Below are 20728 nucleotides of genomic sequence, written 5' to 3'. Positions count from 1 at the left end.
TGCCTTGTTGGATATCTTTGGGGGAAGAAAGGGCTGAGGAGTAAACTCTACACAAATCTGGAGTAGAGTCCCGAAGGATGGTCCCTTGTACGCCTCCTTTTAGCAACTCCTGCAGCCAAGCTGGTGCCAAATGTATTGGTCTGCTTTCCTTTGGACCACATCAGTGAGGCAGAGAGAGTTTTTTCTTTCTTTCTTCTGGTCGCCCAAGACCGAATTCCTCCCAAAAATTTTCAAGGAGGCGCATGCCAGGCCCCCCTCAATATTCCATGGCCTGCAGTGGACCCCGTCAGGCCTTCTGCGACAGGCTACACTGGGCCTCCTCATGCCACGTAGTGTTACATGCACATGCTAGCCCCCCAAAAAACAACTTGGGCAGAAAAAACTTGTGTGTGATGCACACTGCCCAGGCTTGCATCCCAGGCATATCATTTTGGTGCTGCTAATGCAGTGGTTTGACTTCACCCCCAGAGGCACAACCCATTGCCTCTTGAAACAGACATATGCCCTCATATGCCCACTTTGATTAAGTGGATAGAAGCTTTAGTCCCGACAAACACCTGGGCACCCAAAATTGAAGAACACTGCTCTAGCCCATGGAAGGTTATGCCAAAAAGAGTTTGTTGGCTTACAACAAACAAACAACAATAACAACAGCAATTTATTATTTTTACCCCGCCCAGCTGGATATTAAAAACACAATCAAACATCAAACAATAAAAACTTCCCTAAACATGGCTGCCTTCAGATGTCAGACAGTTGCTTATTTCCTTGACATCTGACGGGAGGGCATTCCACAGGGAGGGCACCACTACTGAGAAGGCCCTCTGCCTGTTCCCCTATAACCTCACTTCTCACACTGAGAGAACTGCCAGAAGGCCCTCGCAGCTGGACCTCAGTGTCTGGGCTGAATGATGGGGGTGGAGATGCTCCTTCAGGTATACTGGGCTGAGGCCATTCAGGGCTTTAAAGGCCAGCACCAACAATTTGAATTGTGCTTGGAAACGTACTTAAGGTGCCACAAGATTCTTTGTCACTTTGATTCAGTCCTGAGCCTCTCAGGATCAAATGCCCCTCTCCTCTTCATTCTGAGTGAAAGACACATCTGATGCCAGAGTTTTTTTCTGTGGCTGTTTCTGGAGTTAATACCAATGCATCCTATTGCATGTGTCTCTCCCTCTCCCTCCCTCTCTCTCTCTCTCTCTCTCTCTCTCTCTCTCTCTCTCTGTGTGTGTGTGTGTGTGGTGGCAGCACTTCTCATGCTTCTTCACTTCTCTGGGCCACCTCACAATGCAATTGCACAAGACTCTGTAAGCAAGTATAAAGCAGGATGCAGATACTGCTTCAGAGAACCTGTCATCAGGGTACTTTCACGTTCTTTTAGCCAGGCAAGAAAGAGGAAGCAAAATAGTTGCTCTCCTTGGATGGACAGCCAAATCAGTCTGTAAACTTGGTGAAAATAAATCACCATGGCTGGATTTATGGATTTGTGTGGCTTATGTCTACGAGATAGATGGCCCAAACCTGTGAGTCAGAAATCTCTCAGGAGAAGTGTGATCTGCTGCTGCTGAAGCAGAACCCTATCCAAATGCAGATCCCTACACCTCTCTCTTCAATTACTATTAATAGGTCTGATTAAAGAACTCAGTCAGTCATGAGTTTTAATTGGTTCCGCAACTGAATTTGCATAACATAGCACATGAATAAAGCTACAGTTCTGGAGGAGGAGGAGGAGGAGGAGGAGGAGGAGGAGGAAAAAGGTTTTTGTGGTTTTAGGTGATATGTGTACCATTTAGATCATGGTTAGGCAAACTGAGGCCCAGGGGCCGGATCCAGCCCAATCGCCTTCTCAATCTGGCCTGTGGACGGTCTGGGAATCAGCGTGTTTTTACATGAGTAGAATGTGTGCTTTTATTTAAAATGCATCTCTGGGTTATTTGTGGGGCATAGGAATTCATTCATAATAATAATAATAATCCGGCCCCCCACAAAGTCTGAGGGACAGTGGACCGGCCCCCTGCTGAAAAAGTTTGCTGACCCCAGATTTAGATGATGCTTTCTAGTCATTGCAGACTACAACTCCTATCAGCCCCAAACCAGCAAAATCCGCAGCAAGGGATGATGGGAGTTGATTTAGATGATGCACATATAGCAGGCACCACTGTGGAGAAGGAAGACTTCTTGTTTTCGAGAGGAGAAATTTCTCTTCTAAGGTGTCATTTGCCACACACGGTTTCTGTAAGTACTTGTGTTTCAAACAATTTACACTTTTTTAAAAAAAGTGTTGGATCAGGGGTGGTGAGCCTACGGCCTTCCAAATGGTGTTTGACTCCAAATCCCATCATCCCTGACCATTGGCAATGCTGGCTGGAGCTAATGGGAGGTGGAGTCCAACAGCATCCAAAGCGCCACAAGTTCCCCATCCTCACTTTAAAGCCAAGCACACTGATTAATTGCCTGAATTTAGTTCAGGCCAGATTGCAACCAGCCAGGTGGCACCTCTAAGGCCATCACTCATGATTCATGTGCTGAATAAAAAAGCTGTAAGAAAAAGTTGGGTTGAAGATCTAAATACATTTACCTGGACAGTGTGGGACACGGTATTATACTGTCAAATATGTTCACAACCCTCAAGACAGCAAGAGCAAAGCAACTCCTTCTATAATCTGTTCAGCGTCCACTTCAGGCAGCAACCAAGTGACAAACAACAAAATAATGAATGAATGAATGAATGAATGAATGAGACTAGTTACCTATCTACTCCGGTTTAGGAAGCATTCTTGGTACCTCCTGAACTTATGTTGCCCCTCCAAAGAAGCTAGTCCAATAAAAAGGTATAATCTTACACACTTTGCACCTCTGATTCTTTATGGGTATCAGAGTCCTAAAGTTAAGAATATCACAGCTCATACTTTTTTTAGTCACTACACAATACCCTTCAGTATCTATCACACTACTTCAGTACAAATGTGCACCTATTGCTGCAGATGAAATGACTACACTTTTCACCAGTAAGTCTTGCTTTATGGCAGCATGCCTCATACCGGTGCTGTTATTATGTTCCAGCAGTTTTACTGCAGTGTTTGCAGCACTTGGATTCAGGTCATACATACACATGTTGCTTTCAGGCAGCAGTAAATTGCTGCATCATCATTTCAGAGACACAATAATTCTGAGCTTGGCTCAACAAGCAGGGGAGGAGAGAGAGAGAAAGAAGTTGAGAAGAAAAGGCATGTTTCTTGAAGCAAGTCCCATTATTTTATTTTCAAGGAGGGATACTCCCAAACCAATATATGTAGGATTGTACAATAATACTAATAATAATAATAATAATAATAATATGCCTCAGATCTTTGCAAGGAGTTTTAAAATTGATGCACAATCAGTAGCTAATCTCAGGAGGGCCACAGACCATTCCTGCTGTTATTTCAGCGCACCACCAGAAGCACAGCCACATGTTCTTTCAGACATAAAATTCAGACCTTGCATTCAAATTCTCACCTTGCCTATGTGCTGGCCGATTTGCCTTGAGTTTTCTGCACTAAGTAAATTTATAGCTCTACAGTCATTGTCCAGCATGCATTAACAAGTGGAATACTGGGTCCTAGGAGAGCTGGCCAACACAAAAGTATTCACTTGGCCTTCCAATCTAAACCATTACATGCTTGCTCCTTCCCCAACCCAGTGAGATGCAGGAAGACAACATGCTGAGATGACCCAAAATGCCCCTCCTTGATTATTGCAAGGGCCATGGGAACAGCATGGGCTGCCAATTCACCAACAGCAAGCATGCCACTAACTGATTATTCTCACGGCAGTATGCCCTGTGGCTCGTCCCACATAGGCGCTATGAAGTTCCAAGGCACATGCAACCAGCTGTCTTGTGTCTCTTAGAGAGGAGCTTTCTGGAGGCGGGTCAGGCTTAAACAGATTCGGAAAAATAAATGAGACAGCCAGCGCCAGCAGGAAAAGAGAAGCCAAAAGGAGTGGGGAGACTGGCTCAAACTGTAAGCCATGCATGCTAACAAGAAGCCCAAAGTCCACGTTCTCCCTGCATCATCCAGCTGAGCCAGACAGATGCAGACTGGGCTTAGCCAGCTTTGCAAAACAGCACTGAGTAGTGGCAAACACTGTTTAGGACCAACACTAGTCTAGGCATATACCAATGCCCATTGACAAAGGTTGCATTCAGGCTGACAGAGGCTGCCCAACTGAACCAGCAGGCAATCAACGGGGCACTGTCCCTTTCTCCTGCTGCAGCCTCAGCCCAGGGCATGTGCCATATAAGGCTAAGAGGTAAAGCATTCAGTACAAAGAACCTGCTTCAGATGTCAGCATCACTTTAGACAGGCCTACATAGATGGAGATGTCTGTTGGCAAAACTGCTGTGAACATTCTCCAGTTAATAAAAATGGTGGCTTGTCTGCCAGGGAGACTACAGTGGCAAGGATTTCCTATGCACAGAAATGGAAGGAGAGAAAGCCCTCAAAGGAAGAATGGCTGATGAAAATCTTGGAATATACAGAGACGGCAAAACAGACCGCACTGATAAAAAATACAAATCTAGAATCCTTTTAAAAAGACTGGAAACCCTTTCTGGTCTATGTACCCATATGTCAAACGTAAGAAAACATCAGAATATATTCTAAAAAACATGTTAAGAGAGGACGAAATTAGGTAAGACAGAAACTTAAAATGCAATTGTATGTAATTTGGGTTATAAACATTGATATTGGTTGAGTGAGAAGTTACTAGTTTTGTTGAATTGGAATATAACTGTTGAGTAACAAATGTAACTTTCTATATGGGGAAAAGAATAAGATATTATAAAAAAAGAAAATGATGGTCAAAAGGCCCTATGGAATCCATCTCTGTGGTTCAGGCTTACTCTCCCTAGCAGACAAGCCACCATTTTTATTAACTGGGGAATGTTCACAGCAGTTTTGCCAACTATGCTGGGTTCACATCACCATGACAGCTGGTAGGGTAGGGTTCACACTTCATTCTCCTCTGAAATCACTGGGCATGGTGGAAATAAATAATAATAATAATAATAATTTATTTATACCCTGCCCATCTGGCTGGGTTTCCCCAGCCACTCAGGGCAGTTTACAGTGCATATAAAAACATAATAAAACGTCAAACATTAAACCTTCCCGAAACACATCTGCCTTCTAGAAGTTGGGTAGTTCTTTATCTCCTTGACATCTGTTGGGAGGGCGTTCCACAGGGAGGGTGGTAGGAAGGAGTGGAAGGTGGGCTGCTCCCTTAACTTAAAGAGTTTGGAGCATGGAGAGAATTTAACACGCGATTGCTGCAAGTGCCAGCCCCGAACCTAAGCACAATCGTACTATAAAAAAATAAGGAGATGTGTTAGGGTTTGTGTAGGGCTCTTGAGAAGAACTGGTGTTTGCAAAGCAATCTGTACCATCAAGTCCTGAACCAGAATGCTGCTATATATAGCACCCAAGGTTGGTGTGAGAGGTTTGGCCTTGGATACTTTTAGCACGCACAACTGGGCCTCTGCCATTGTTAGGTGTGAAATCAGGTCAACTCCAAAGGACTGGAAGCTGACTAAGGCCATCCTCTGATCCATGTTCCATTTCCATACAACTCCACAGCTGCAATGAAGAAAGTCAGGTGAAGGGTCTCCCACTGCGGAATAAAGGCCAAACTTGGTAAGGCAAGTAAAATATTTGTGATTGCCCTCTCCTGACATTTTTTAATGGAAGGGAGAAAAAAGGTACTTATATGTTTTACCCTGTTGGGCAAATTACAGCTGGCAGGGATTTCAACTGGGGAAGGGGTGAATGGAAGAAAGGCTTAATCCCATCCCCTTCTCATGGGCATCATACAGATTATCCTGTCACCTGCCACTTTAGCATGCGCATGCATATATATATATATATGGAGATCCAATCATAGATTTTCCTTCACATCATCCAATTTGTCTTCTGGAAGCCTGAAGACATCCTGGCTGAACACCATTTCATTTAGGGATGTCTTTAGACAGACAGCTAACCTGCAGCACAGCCCAGTGAAACAAACAAAACAAGCAATTATTGGCAAGGGGAAGCATTAGCTTGCACTGCAGCAAAAACAACAGACAGCCTTGTGGCACCTTAAGAAGACGACACAAATATATTATGACATTTATAAAATTTCTTCATCGTGAACACGGGGGGGGGGGAGGAGGAAAAGGTCCAGATATAGTAACTGCAGGATATTCATCCAGTTTAGTTACTGAGCCAGTTCCAAAGATCCAGAAAACTTCCTTTTAATCCCATTAATAGGGCACAAATTGGATGCTGTGAATGAATGTAAAACGTGCACCTGCTGAAACATTCACCCAATGCTGTAGCTGGGGGGGGGGGGTTAGCCCCAGGTAAAGCCTCCATTGACGCTCCCAGCCTGTGTGTGTGTGCAAATGTGTGTGAGGTAGGTATCAAACTGAGTATTTGACCCGGGTGAAATAAAGCCTAGTTTTGCCCCTGGATTCACCTAACCAGCCCCATCATTGGAAGCCCTGAACAATAGGGTTTCCTCGCTTCCACCACACCTCCTGCAAAATTGGTTTGGGAGTGGGTCAGGAGAACCCTCCAACCAGTTTGTGGAAGAAGAAAGCATCATTCCGTCTGGCAAGCCGGAATGCCTATGCAGACAGGACAATGGGAAGAACACAATGCTGAACTGCACCCATAAATTCCAAGCACCACACTCCACTCTGTTTTTGGTTGACAGTATAATGGGCCCATCCATCTGCAAATTCAGGAATGGCATCAGCCAAGCAGCAGTTTTGAACTTTGTTCAACAGAAAGCAAACTTACTGGACTCTCTGATATGAATAATGTTTCGAAATGAAGGAAAACTGCACTTTCCCCCAGAAGGTTAAGGGAGCGCTTAATTTTTGTAGGCTAACATCCGCATTTAATTTATTTACTGATTGACTGATTAGAATAATTTCTTTACTACTTTTCATTTAAAAAACAATTCTCAAGGTGATTAGCAACCATAAAACAATAACAAAATTAGTAAAGCATACAAATACAGCAGCACAATTATAGAACTAGAGTGGCTAAAAACTGGCACTGATGGTCTGGCAATCCCTGTGCAAAAACAGTGGGTCTTTAGTGCATGACAGAAGCAGACCACCACTAACTTACAGCAAAGAGCTCATTCCAAAGTGTAGGTGCCACCTCTGAAAAGGCCTGTGTCAGGGGTTCAGAGAGAGAGGCGCAGATGAGGGAGGAGACAGAGAGTGAGGGGGAAGGATTCCAGAGTGACGTAGAAGAGGATGACAATGACCCAAGATTGTCCATGAGTCCATCCAGTGAATCGGAGGACTCCCAAAAGGGAGCCCCTCTGGTCAAGCCAAGGGGAGCTAGAGGGGGAAGCAGTCAGGAGCAGGGAAACGAAGGGGGAACCCCCAGTGGGAGTTGGAGAGCGAGACCGGCTGCTCCGCTGGAACGGAGTGAGGGGGGAGGAGTGACCAGTGTGTCAGAAGGAGCAGAACAGGAAGCAGAGAGGGGAAGGAGATCAGGGCAAAACGTCCTGCCGGAAGGGGAGGAAAGTAGTATCGAGGGCAGTGTAACTGTCGAAGGGAAGGTCAGGAGCAACGTACGCGCGCCAAGTTCAGAATGGGAGGCGCGCGGAAATGAAGAGAGTCCTGGGGAGGAGCCTGGTCCCAAAGCCCGAAGGAGGGGGGAGGAGGCGGCAGAGGATTCAGCCTCTGGAGAGTCCCGAAGGGAGAGAACACAGGGGGGCAGAAAGACCCTGCGGAAAAGGAAAGAGAGAAAGAGGTGGACCAGTACAAGCCTCTTAAACTGGTGTAGAGGCGGGACTGACTCAGAGGGGACTTCAGCGGTCTAAGCGTAACAGACGTAGAGTCACGGAGCTCGGATGTAAAGCTAATAATGTTCTTCAATAAAAGCTTTTGTACATAAGCTGGAGTGGACTTTGGTCTCTTGTGAGCTGGGACCACGGGTGACTCTGACAGCCTGCTTCTACATTGGTCCAATACAGAGTTCTGCAGGTTGCAGCCCAACAAAAAGGACTTCCTCCAAACATCTTAGTGAACAATTCTTAGACAACATTACAGAGGTCCTAATGTGCTGAAATTGACTCCTGTTTAACTGTTCCTTAGCCTTTAACCACAGGCTGACTCCCTTCCTTGTAGTATGTGGGTCACTGGTGAAAGGAGCATATTTTCATGTTTCAACTCAAGATGCTTTCTTCCAGCTCAATAAATACTAATCCCCTTTGAAACTATCATCACATAACTTCTTCTGTTTGTAAGAACATAAAAGAGCCCTGCTGGAGCGTGTCAGCGGCTCATCTAGTTAAACATGGTGGCCAGCCAGAGGCCTCTAGAAAGCTCAAGTAGGATCTCAGTGCAACTGCACACTCCTCACTTGCAGTTCCCAGCAACTGGGATTGCAAATGGCAGTAGAACATAGCCATTCTGGCTAGTAGCCAGTGACTGCCTTAACCTCCATGAATTTGTCTAATTCTCCTTTAAGTTGGTGACCATCACTACATCTTGTGAGAGCGAGTTTCAGTGTTAGATGATGTGTTGTGCAAAGTGGTATGGGATGAAGCTGTCGCAAATATTGTAACTCATGCAAACTCTCCTTTGAAAAATCTACTATGGATCAACACTGTCTCACCAGTGTCAGGGATGTCACCCACAACTTAACAAAGAGGAGGAGGACTATGGTAATCTGCTGCTCCCTGCCCCACTCTTTGCCTGCCCTCCATTCCCCCCAGCTGTGGGGCGACAAAGGAGTTCTGTTTACTCTTGCAACTAGAGAGAGGAAGATGAATGAAAGGACTAAGGGAGAAGCAGGCTAGGAAAAGCCACATCTCTATCCTCCGTCATAGCTGAGGGGCTGTCCCTTTAAATCAGGGATGGGGAATCTCTGGCCCATGGCCCGTTGCAGTCCTTAGAGGGCACCCATTTGGTACTGAGGCCTCTGCTCCTTGCTCACAACCTCATTTATTACTATGCTGCCACAGAGGGGAGGGGAAAGCAGCAAATTGCAGGTGCAGCCCACTTTCTCCCACTCTCGCCTTGCCTTACTTATCCCGTGGTTTTTCACATAGTGTTTGGTCATCCTGCTCAGGTTGCAAAGGCCAACAAGTCCCGAGTGAGGCTTTTTTGTGTGTCTGAAAGGATGGCAGGTGCGAGATCATGCCTGCAACAATGCTCCAAAAATGAGAGGAACCACCAAAAGCCATCATCCAGCCCCCCACCCACTTCCTGCCATGCAGCTATTAAAAGCACAGGAGCTCCTTTCCAGACTAGGCACTGACAGAATTCTATATTTTTGATGTAGCCAAAAGCAGAAACCTGGGGGCTTCAAAGGAGTGCAGCCTTGGAAGAGTCCATCTCCTCATGGATGCACCTTCAGGTGCTTACAACACAGCGGTGGCCCCAGCACTACTTTACAGCTTTACATGTAGCACCATAGTTAATCTAGGCTTTTCAAGGGAACATTTCATAAAGGGGAGAGCAGTGCCCTAATTATGGAAGAAAATGGAGAAGTTCTTTACTAGAACCCATAAACCTCACACCTGGACTACTCCTGCTTTTAGCCAAATCATGACCCCCTTTAGCCTCCTAAAAGCAGTAGCAAAGTGGGCAGGGGAGAGAAACAAAACCCTCCCCCCCCCCATCCTGCAAGTTTGGGAGGGCAACTGGAAAGAAGGGGAAAGGGCATAGCTCAATGGAAGGCAATCTGTTTTCCCTGCAGAAGGTCCCAGGTTTGATCCCCAGCATCTCCAAGTAGGGCTGGAAGTGACTTCCTGCCAGAAATCCTGGAGAACCTTTATCAGTCAGTGTAGACAATACTCAGCTAGATGGAGCAATGGTCTGATGCAGTCTAAGGCAGATTTCTACACTCCTAGTTCTCAGAGCATTTCCAGAATACAGCATATTATGCTAGGAGCCATTGGGAGCAGAGACAGCCCCTAGCATACCCTTCTAAAGAACCTGGATGCAAGAAACAGAAAACCAACCCAGGCTTTCTCCATCCCTTTTTTGCTGTAAGGGCTTGAGGAGCTGCATTGCACAGGCTCAAGGTTACCATGGTGCGGGGGGCAACTCAAGAACTCCAAGCCCAGATGTGTACAACTGTTTAGTCGAGGAGGCAGGCTGGCCTGAAAAGAAACAACGGGGCTAAGAAGCCTCCGGAGAAAGCCTACGTTACAAAAAAAATGAGAAAAAGAAAGAGGGAGACTCTAGTAGTCCCCTTCCCTAAAACCTCGCCCCCCCGCCCCCCCGCAGCTGAGCCGGTCCTACCTTTGAAAGGCTCCCCATCTCTGCTGCGCTGCTGCTCTCCACTGGGCTGCTGCTGTGTGCACAACACACTCCTTTCCGCAGAGCAACCTCTTCTAACTTTAACACCCCCACACATTGATTGATGCATACTGCAGTCGCTGCAAACCTCACAGTCCACAGCTGGGGGGTGGGGAGGAAGAGAAGAGTCTGGGATCCCCTCCCACATCGCCAGGCCAGAGCCTCAGTGACGGCGCTGCCTTTCTCCATGTTTCTCCCCCCCTCCCCCCCCTTGGGATTTCCCTCTTTTAACACAAATCTAGCAGATGGCTTTAGACTAATAACAGAAATGCTTGTTAGGCACCCAGCGGTGTTCACTGAGCCACCGCCTCTTCCCTCTGCGCCCCCGCCACTGCCTTCCGTCTCCCTTAGCTGTAAACATCTGGCTGATTTCAGGGAACAAATCGCTGCTTGCTATCCTCCTGGTATCACACCTTGCTACTGCAAAAAGCAAAGAGGGGAAAGGAGCCACAGTGTTCCTTTTCTAGGCTTCAAATGGGTCCACATATCTCCACTGGTTTCAAGTCTTCACACTCATATTAAATTACCTTGACCAAATTAATAAAACAATTTTTGGATGTCAGAGCCATACATCTCAGATGCTGCCATTACATTTTGCCCAGATATATACTGGAACTAGAAGCCAAACAAAATGGCTATTCAATTGCTACCACCCATGGAATGGCACCAAGGCAAGGGAGGACATTTTGGAAGCAAGGGAGACAACATGCAATGGAGGGACAGCTGTTGAAAATGGCCTTTGCTGCAACAGACTATTATGCCATAAATTAAGCGAAAAGAACCCTTTTTATCCTGGGGGACATGAATTGCCATCCTGAGATGATTTGGGCATGGGGAGTTGGAATTGTAAAAAGTGAAATTAGAGGAAAATGAAATGGAGAAAAGTACTTAACAGTGGCAATTCACAAAACAATTTTTTTAATGGCACATACATCCTGGCATTGGTAAGCCAATTAACACATATAATGTACTACAAATTATTTGTCTTGGTTCAGTCCACAAGTGACAGTACTGAAACTCTTGATCTTTTGTAATTCATCAGTTCTGAATTTTAGTTGTGCGGTCTATCCTATCTTGCTTCACTGCCTCTTAAAAGTTGTTCTGACCATGTTTGGTGGTCTTTATTTCATGATCTTCCAATGTGCTGCATAATTCCAAGACACTGAAGGTTTAAGAAAAACATATTTTTGCTAGTAGAACAGCAGCAATAAATGGCAAGAATGTTCAGCAGTAATGTCATTACGGGGAATGGTGTGGTTAAAGGAGCACATCAACTGTAATTCTCAGCAAGCACCATTAGTTCATCTATAGGAGCTGACAGAGAATTTCAAAGCACTTGCTAAAATAGAGATCTAGTTCACATGGGATTTTGAAGAAGAATTATGCTCACAGATAAAGAAATCCCAAAATATTATATTCCTCGTAGTCAACATGAGCGCTCAAAATAGTGGAGGCTTGGAAATAGTGCTGTCTTGTAGCTTTGCCAATTTTACCTCTGCCCTAATAATAAGCAGACTTGACTACTAGACAAGGTGCTGCCCTTGGAAATTACTCTGAGACTTCAACTGATGGGAGCTGACCTCCCAGATGAATTGTTGTTGCATATCAAGAGAGGGAGAGATGAGGTGACAGTGGGAAAGTGTCAATTCACCGGCTGAACTAATCCAGTGCTCCTGCTGGAGTATTTGCACCATGGCACCCGCTCTGCTGCTCTTCCTCTGCCCCTGCAAGTAAGTAGTAGTGAATGACCAATTGGGAGGTTGGGTAAACACCTCCACTGTACAATGCTGTCTGCCACTGCTTCAGGGGGAAGGCAACAGGCAGAATGTGCATGTATCATATATAATTAAGACAGGGAGATGTGTGTGTGCATGTGTTACACACACTGCAGTAAATAAGTAAAGAAAAAAGAAAAAAGCTTCCATTGTAGAAATCAACTTCTGCCAGTCAACTGATCTTTCCAGCAGATGTGCCTTCCATCTGTTCGTTACCAGGCAAAACACAAGAAAGAGGCTCTGCCCTCTCCCTCTGCTGCCCCACCAAATATTACCTGGATGCTCTTTCAACATTCAATTAGCTAGACAGTTACGAAGTAGCAAGGAATACGAGTGGCCATTAGGCAGTCCCCTCAAATAAGTCACATGTGACATTGCTGCAAACACCGTGGCTTGTAAGTAACCCCATAAACATGACAATGAGGCTATTCTTCCATTATCAAGTAGTTATTAGTACATAAATAACGACTCCTTTAGTGGGGAAGCATGAGAATGTGCTGAGAACTCAATGCAATACAGAACATTCAAGAACAGCAGGATGGGAATGAGGTTTGCTCCCCATTTGTTTAGTCCTACTTGAGGCATCCCCCATCCCACCTGACACAATTATGATTGTGCAAGGAACTGAGGGGCACATCTGGGCTTCCTGGTCCTGCCCCCTCTGTCACATCCTCATCACCTGATCCATGCACCTCTCATGTCTTGCAAGAACAACTTGCAGTGAGGAACTCGCAAGTGTGTAGGCTCCCTGTAGAATTTTTAACCCAGATCCTCCACCAATAGCTTGCCAGTTAGAGTTAGCTGCTATCTTCAACCATGTCACACACACAAAGAGATCTGAGTATGGGTTCCTACCGCAGGTAAGATAAAATACACCATTCATTGATCTAATGGATACATCTCTTAATATTTAAAAGTGTCAACTTCCCCCAGGATTAATTGTAATAGTACTAATGGTCAACAAAAAGTGCAGAGTTATACACTGATCAACCTTTTATTTTTGCACAGTCACTTGAATGGCTGCTTTGTGAAGGACTTGGCAATATGGCTATATGACACAGGGAAAAACAACCGTGATTGTGCAAGTTGATACTAAAAGCTTTTACCTGAAGAATACTGTGAGAAGCTCATTACCCTTGAGGTTTTTCCAAGGGTAGGAAACCACACTTTTTAGCCTCTGAGAATAAAGGAGAAAGTGCAGATCTATGCACTGCTTTACTGACTACGTTTTGGTCAGTTTCTTCAACCAAGGAGACACCCAGACATATCTAAGCAAGAGGAGTTTATTTAAGTTGCCCATACCAAACTGCAGAAGTTTAGTACCCGGGAGCGCAACAAGTCACCTGAAAAATTCACTCAGGACAGCACCAGAAACTCAGCCAGCTGAAAATCTGATCCATCCTTGGTTGTATCAGTGATGCAGTCATGGGTCTTTATGATTTAGATCCCACATGAGTAAAGTCACATCCACACCACACATGTAAAGAATTCTAACACAATTCTAAGTCATAGATTTTTCCAAAGAATCCTGGGAATTATGGTTTTTTAAGGGTTTCCGAACAACTCTCTGGACCTTTAACAAACTACTGATCCCAAAATTCTTTGGAGGAAGCCATGACTGTTAAAAGTGGTATAAGAATGTTCTAAGTGTAGGGTATTGATGTGAACTCTGATCAACCAGACGGGACTGCACCAAGTCCAACTGCTATGGTGAATAGGGCTGGGCAATATCTGGTTTACAACATCACAATACATTACCAGCTAAATATCAAGATACCACAATATATCACAATATATATCTGCGCCAGCAGAGGGCCTTGCTAGGCCTCCTCACAGAGACAGAGGGTCCCACCATACCTCCCCGCAGAAGGCTTTGCCATGCCTTCTCCTGACAGCAGAGGGTCTTGATGTACCTCCCGGCAGGAGACAAGGTGCCTGCAAAGTATCTGTAAAGTATCAGTTCAGGGGACCTAACCCCTGGGAAACTGTTAAGTCTCCACATTTGTTCACCAGTATATTGCCTTGTTGAAACACTTATCACTATGTTATTTCAATACTGGTATGGTGATTTATCTCACAGCCCTAAGGCCAAAGACCAGAAATAATGGCAACAGAATGGGCATGGATGGCCATCTTGCTTGTTTATGTGGGATGCTGTCCCTGCCACCAATTAGAGCTGAATCGCTAAAGCAACCATGGAAGAAGCTACCACAAAGGATGTCTTCATCATCGTCCCTCTTCCTTATGGGTTCACTAATCTCATTGAAACTCTGTTTGATTTCCCCAAAGCTCCTTGAAAATCTTTAGGCACATGATCTGATAGCTGGCCTGCTTAAAACAATTTACCATTTGTGTATGTACCTAGTTACGATACACTGGGGGACTTCTGGCCCTCTAGATGGTGTTGGACTGGCTGGTAGCATGGCCAATGACCAATGTGAGTTGGAATCCAACAAAATATGGAGGGCTACAGCTCCTCCACTCCTGACCTAGAGTCTACCAAGCCATGAAAACTTCCTTCCAGTGCTTTTGTCATGAGATTTGTTGCAACCGTTTATATGATTCATTATATAAAGTCTAAGTCAGGGTCCATAACTAAGTTTGTAGATACAAAACTGAAAATGCCTATAAATATTTCACAGCTATTACCCATCGCCTACAGATACTGCACAGATATAGACACACACAATAAAATGAATGGTGTAGTCATCAGAAACTACACATCACTGACCAACTCTTGGAAATGTTAACAGCATGAGGATGGAAGTTAAAAATAGTCCTGGACAGACAGATTTGTGGGCAGAGGAAATTATTTAAAATTATAGAAGGGAAGCAAAAAAATTTACTCATTTCTTGCCTGCATGGACTTGAGAACCCATACAAATACGCACAGCATATTAATTTCTACAAACCGATCTATTAGTGTGTTTAAGTGTTCGATAAGAACAACAAAAATATATGCATACTATATAAAACAAAATCTGTAACCCACATGTAGTGCATGATTAATCTACCCCCCTGGAAAAGGAAATGAATTTCCATCAGCAGAATCTCTCTCTTTCTCCTCAGCAGAATTTTGCATCCATGTTTCCAGAGCAGCTTAGCAAAATGGCTACATATTTTGCATTGATTTTCCTACATGAGGTTTCTATGAGCTCCGCTCACTAATTCAGTGCAGAACAAACTAGAGAGGGTAAGGCAGAAACAATCCCTTTGCGAGGCTTGCTTTGTGGTCAGAAGTGACTGTGTTCCCTGGGCACAAAGAGAGCCATTCAATGCGTTGCTAGTAAAGCTCTGGTGTTCATTATTGCCTTGTGGCTAGCGTTGTGCTGAGTAGAGACACTGTTCATTTATACCGCATGCATAATGCTGACAGTGGACAAGTTTCATTCTTGCAGATGAGATGCTGCACGTTGCAGTTTGGGATGCTGCCAGGAGATTATGTCTGACAGCTTTATATTTACATCAAGACATTAATCCCAAAGGATCTACAGATTCATATACATAGCAGAAATAACATCACGGAGTATTGAAATGAAGCCACTGCTATCATTGCTCAAACAAGGAAAAGCAAAGAGTAATGTATTCTGCTAAATTCACCGAGATGCTGCAATGTCAGAACAAGCAAGTTCTGCAGTAAAATGTTGTAGTGCTCCTGTTCAGGGGTCCAGCCAGCCTGCCATATTCTCTGTAGGAATACAGTGGTGCCTCGTGTTACAGACGCTTCAGGTTACAGACGCTTCAGGTTACAGACTCCGCTAACCCAGAAATAGTACCTCAGGTTAAGAACTTTGCTTCAGGATGAGAACAGAAATCGTGCTCCAGCAGCGCAGCGGCAGCGGGAGGTCCCATTAGCTAAAGTGGTGCTTCAGGTTAAGAACAGTTTCAGGTTAAGAACGGACCTCCGGAACGAATTAAGTACGTAACCAGAGGTACCACTGTACTCCATTTCATTCTCACACCTTCCATCAGTCAGCCACCATTCTGGGGCTACAACATGCCCAGACTCCTTGGTCTGTTTAAGGCAGGGGTCAGCAACCTTTTTCAGCCGTGGGCCGGTCCACCGTCCCTCAGACCATGTGGTGGGCCGGACTATGTTTGGGGAGGGGGGTGAGGGAAATGAACCAATTCCTATGCCCCACAAGTAACCCAGAGATGCATTTTAAATAAAAGGACACATTCTACTCATGTAAAAACAGTCTGATTCCCGGACCATCCATGGGCTGGATTGAGAAGGCAATTGGGCCGCATCCGGCCCACAGGCCTTAGGTTGCCTATGCCTGGTTTAGGGATTCCACAAACACACACTGTACCTCCTTGTGGATTTTTTCTCCTAAACATATTTTGTACTTCTGCAGACCTTGGGGCTCATCCAAGCCTGTTTATATTTCATTCTTGCTTATGGATTGTGTCAGTTTGGCTACATAAATGTCAACACTTGGGGAATGAGACGGCTATTAGTATACAGGCTGCTATCTTTTACTAAACAAGCATAGAATTTGGTCAAGAGTAAGTGAAGAATTTTATGTTTCACGACTTCTTCATCAGAACCACTAAATATCTATGAAACATGTGTTTACATGCTTCTAACCCCAACCCAACCCAGCAAAAGATATAAAAGTACTTCTATATCTTAATTATTGAAATGGGTAATTTAAGCTGTGCTTAAATCTCTCCAATAAGACAACAACACTTAATTTTGTTTGAATAAAACACTTTGTGTCTTCTGTTCCTTGGGGTCAATAGCCTGATCAATAGGGATCAATAGAGATGTTGCATGGAAGATGGAGCAAGCTTGTATTCTCTTGCTCCGGAGGGTAGGAGCTGAACCAATGGCTTCAAGTTACAAGAAATGAGATTTCAACTAAACATCAGGAAAAACTTTCTGACAGTGAAACAGACTCCCTCTGGAGTCTTCCTTGGAGGTTTTGAGGAGGAGGAGGAGGAGGAGGAGGAGGAGGAGGAGGAGGAGGAAGAAGAAGAAGAAGAAGAAGAAGAAGAAGAAGAAGAAGAAGAAGAAGAAGAAGAATAGTAGTAGTAGTAGTAGTTTGGATTTGGTATCCCACTTTATCACTACCCTAACGAGTCTTAAAGCGGCTAACATTCTCCTTTCCCTTCCTCCCCCACAACGAACTCTCTTTGAGGTGAGTGAGGCTAAGAGACTTCAGAGAAGTGTGACTAGCCCAAGGTCACCCAGCAGCTGCATGTGGAGGAGCGGGGACGCAAACCCGGTTCACCAGATTACGAGTCCACTGCTCTTAACCACTACACCACGCTGGCAGAGGTTGGGTGGCCATCTGCCATGAACGCTTTACTTGAGATTCCTGCATTGCAGGGGGTACGACTAGATGACTCTTCCAACTCTTTGATTCTATTATTCTATGAGATCATCAAGCAGAACATTCACAGAACATAGAAAGCTGCCATATACTGAGTTGATCATTGGTCCATCTAGCTCAGTTTCATCTACATTGACTAGAAGTGGTTTCTCTTTACCTGGAGATGCCAGGGATGGAAACTGGGATCTCCTGCATTCATAGTAGATGCTCTGCTACTGAGCTACAGCCCCTTCCTCAGAGAATTATTGATGCAAATCCTTTAAACGTTCTAAGTGGGATTGAGAAAGGATGGTGGGAGCACAAATCGTGTTTAGATGAAATCAACTGGCATACTTTGAAATGGGATTATTAGCTTTATTGAATTAGTTCAATGAAATGAAAGGTCTCAGGGAGATACTGATCTGTGAAAAAGAAAAGAACGCATCACCTTAATTCGGTCCAGTTCTAACTACTTCTGAAACTCAGCTAAATGGATGTGAAGCCATTTACAGTACTTTCATAACTTTTGATGACACAGATAAGAAATCTGGCACTCTTTAAAGTACTAGATTGATGTGATTCTTAATTTATACATATGGAAGTCACATGGCAAGTGGACTGAAATGGTCACTGCTACCCAGTCGACAATATAAATACTGGCCACAATCCACTGCACAGTTAGAAACACTTAAGTCCCATTGATATGAACGTGGCTTAAATATGCCTAACTCAAGAGGCAAATAGCCACTGCACAGTCAGTCAAGTCTGGGCTGTTATACCCCAGGAGCATACTAAGCACTGAACAGCTCAAGGAAGCATGGAACTGCTGTCCCAATGCAAGTCAAGCTGCGCGGCATGACCAGGCGAGCAAGTCAGATTAATCATTCCCAGGGTGCTTTTTTTTTTTTTAACTTTGCCCTTTCTTCAATCAAAGAAAATCTCCCTCTTTGCCTTACTTGCACAGTTCTACCTCCTCTCCAAGAGCACTGTGGGAATGATTCATCTCAATGCTGGCAGGTGCTGCTTCACTCACCGCATTAGCAATCAAGAAAGTGTCAGTCACAATCTAGAAAAGGAGAGCTGCTGGTATTATGGAAAGGAATTCCTGGGTGCTGCCCACAGGGCTGCCACCAAAATCCATCTTCGTTGGTTTCTGAACTTTATTCATTTAAAACACGTGTTGGCCACCCAATCAACAAGACTGAAATTGAACTAAAAATATTTCTCAAAAAATCAATCAACCAATCCCATTTCCTGCCTAAACAAGCCAGCAGAAATAATCTGTCCCTAGAGCAATAAATAAATAAATGTGGCCCTAAAAGGACTTTGGTGCCAATAGGATCTGAATGTAAGCTTCATTGGTGTGACCATTTCTTAACCAGGGTGACACCTCCAAAAGGGACTCTCTTTAGTAACCATCTGTCTCACCTCTATAGGTACTGAAATCTGAACTGCTGAAGTTCAGCTATAATTTAGCTATTAAATTTGCCCCTGGTTTCTTTAAATTAAAGGGCAACAGGGGCAAGTGATGTGGACAGCTGTCCTTTCTTATCCCAGAAAGCCCAGCATTTCTTCCAGCAATGTCTGCCTGGGTATCATCTTTTGAGATTTGTCCAATATTGGAAAGTGTCCAGTAGGTGGTAGTTTTGTCTTTAACTTAACAAGCCTGTTCATCACTCAAGCAGCAGATCATTGGGGAGAAGGGCAGCAACACTGCTGGTGTCTCCCCACCTTTCTTGTTCCGCATTCCACACCTCAGCTGCAAAGTGGTACCCATCCCTCATCCCCTGCACAGCTCCAGCTCCAGTTGGGAGAAAGGCAGGCACCAGGCAAATACTGAGTCTTCTAAGGTCACGCATGCACTTTGTGATGCCACACAGGTGCATCTGTGCTTAATGCCTTTGCTAATAGCTTAAACACATAAAACTCTATTGAGACTGGCAGCAGAAGCAGGGAGATGCCTGGAAGTTAGGTGAAAGGTGGCTTTCGCTATAACAAAAGCTAGGTCTGCCTCAGTGCCCCTTCTCTGATATCCACTCTTTTGATGCAAATCAGTGCTAAGTTCCTATTACATGTGATCTAATACATCAGCACTAGAGTTTGTGTAAGGCTTTTCACGCAGGCAGTCGGCTTAATTGAAAAGTTCAGCTTTGACATGTGTGCAAATTGTGAATTGCAGCATTTTATATCCCCAAATATTAGGTCCCTCTCATACTTGCAGCCGGCTGTAAATCTATTTTTGTGTTTGTTTTTACTCTACTGGTGCTCTTAATATATCCAATTTGGTGAAGTCGTTTTGTATTTTCTATCTACTTTGAATGTTGATACATTGCTGGAATTTTATAATACTTGCAGGCAGAATGTTCAGGGTTGTTAGCTTCCTTGAGTACCTTTGCAACTATTTCTGATTTTGCATCCACGCATATAAATTGGCATATATGAGCTTTATGCAAATTTGTGTCTTCTTTTGTTCTATTTTTTGGTGATGCATATCTTGTATTTTGGTGAAGTGTAAGTGGCACCCTGGGGAAAGTTTTAAGAAGCAACAACTCTGTTCATTAAGCAGAGAAAATACAGTGCTAAAAATGTGGTTGCCAAGACAAGCACCTTCTATTTCAGGAGTGAAGGGCCTGTGGCCCTCCAGGTGCTGTCAGACTGTGACTCCCACCAACCCCAGCCAGCATGTTCAGTGGTCAGGCATGATGGCAGCTGGCACCCAGAGATATCTGGAGGACCACAATCCATTTTAACACTCTTTAAATCAGACTTGCACAATGTGTGACCCCCTCCAAGCAGGAAAAAACCCACTATCCATATTTTCTTCTCTTCCAATTACTGACAACAACCACCAGTTGTTCTTCCACAGTGAAACAGTTCAGTTGGTTAGCGCATGGTGCTGATAACATGAAAGTCACAGGCTCATTCCCCATGGGACAACTGCATTCACCGGCTTTGCAGGGGGTTGGACTCGATGATCCTCAGGGTCCCTTCCAACTCTACAGTTCTATGATACTACCACCTGCACCCCTAATTCTGCAGTCCCTGGAAAGTGGCATAAACCAGGAGATTCACAGAGCACATGCTGTGCCACCATATATGGTTAGCAAGTGGAATTTGGCTTAGCGGGTTGTAAGTGGCGCAGAAATACTCTAGATGCAGCAAGCAAAACCTGTTGCACTTTAAGGCCTTTTTACAGAGCTGTCAAAACCACATAGCAGTTTTCGAAATCCAAGTGCTTGTCAATTTATTGTCAAAATAAAGATTACACTATCGAATTACAA

The 20728-nt window shown here is 44.6% G+C and overlaps 1 protein-coding gene and 1 long non-coding RNA gene across 11 annotated transcripts in view; one reads left to right on the top strand and one right to left on the bottom strand.

The window, feature by feature from the left end:
* LOC309345236 overlaps positions 1-20728 on the top strand; it is a 278649-nt gene that overhangs the window by 56786 nt on the left and 201135 nt on the right. The window lies entirely within an intron of this gene.
* The window catches only part of EPB41L1 (erythrocyte membrane protein band 4.1 like 1), a 179656-nt gene that overhangs the window by 83209 nt on the left and 75719 nt on the right, over positions 1-20728 (bottom strand). The window contains exon 1 of one of the 10 annotated variants that reach the window (XM_081867440.1): positions 10298-10539. The exons of the other annotated variants lie outside the window; for them this stretch is intronic. The gene's annotated coding sequence lies outside the window, so the exon portion shown is untranslated. Of the gene's footprint in view, positions 1-10297; positions 10540-20728 lie in introns of those variants that run through there. 10 annotated transcript variants of the gene reach the window in all.

This window comes from Podarcis erhardii, assembly GCF_964252035.2.
Source record: "Podarcis erhardii genome assembly, chromosome: 6".
NCBI classification, from domain to species: domain Eukaryota; kingdom Metazoa; phylum Chordata; class Lepidosauria; order Squamata; family Lacertidae; genus Podarcis; species Podarcis erhardii.
Note: the sequence above shows the minus strand (reverse complement) of the source record. Positions and strands in the feature narration are given on the sequence as shown.